This window comes from Egretta garzetta, unplaced genomic scaffold (genome assembly GCF_000687185.1).
Source record: "Egretta garzetta isolate BGI_Z169 unplaced genomic scaffold, ASM68718v1 scaffold111, whole genome shotgun sequence".
Lineage (NCBI taxonomy): Eukaryota > Metazoa > Chordata > Aves > Pelecaniformes > Ardeidae > Egretta > Egretta garzetta.
In genome coordinates this window covers 1433063-1433855 of record NW_009258672.1, presented here as the reverse complement: position 1 = coordinate 1433855, position 793 = coordinate 1433063, and the positions used below count along the sequence as shown (strand labels likewise).

The following is a 793-nucleotide window of genomic DNA, read 5'->3' as shown; positions in this document are numbered from 1 at the left end:
TTCAGCTGAACAGTTAACTGCTAGATGCTCTTTAACTATCAGGAATGGTGCAGGTGTTTGGATTTTTTTATTGTGTTTTGGATCTGTCTCTGTCCTTCCACACCATTGTTTTGAACTCTGCCCTTGCTGCTGGCGTGGAGGGGAAGCTTCTCAGCTCCTTCCCTCCTGGAGTGCTCTAGATACTGAGGGAGCGAGTGAGGCTGATGGTTAATTATTTGAACGCTGCGCAAGTTGTGGGAGGAGGGGTTTCCAGTTACTCGTTACCCTCTTCCCAGTTGTGCGTGGCTCACCTAAGTGTGACAGCACACCCTGAAGTCTCCGTGCTGTATGGAGGGCTCTGAACAGTAGCGGTGAAGATGGCAGTGCTGCTGAACAGGGAGGAACATGTAACTTAATTGCTGAAGTCAGAGGAGAGGACAGAGCATCTCTCAGAGCCACTTGCTATTGACCTTCTGGCCTGTCTTTTCATGGTGCCAGCAGAGACATTAAGCCAGATAAGAAATCGAAGGTTTAGAATATACTGTTGCTATTAATTTCCCACTTTGAAAACACAGGTGGAGATCTCAGTTCTTGGTTTTCCCTGTCTGACTGACTGAGAGTAGCAAGGCTGATGCAATCCCTGTGGTCAAACTTATCTTTTACTTTACTGGAGCAGTGTCCTGCCAGATTAATCAGTTGTGAAGTTTTTTATGACTGTTGCTGAAATACTTCAGTTAAAGTTTAAGGTTTTGTGCTGCCTTAACACAAATACTGAAATAGGTTTAAAAATAAAGTTCTGTAAGCTGTTAGTTGT

General features: G+C 44.6%; 1 protein-coding gene across 2 annotated transcripts in view; it reads left to right on the top strand.

Annotated features, from left to right (window-relative positions):
- PDHA1 (pyruvate dehydrogenase E1 subunit alpha 1) overlaps positions 1 to 793 on the top strand; it is an 11646-nt gene that overhangs the window by 7663 nt on the left and 3190 nt on the right. The gene's annotated exons all lie outside the window — the stretch shown is intronic.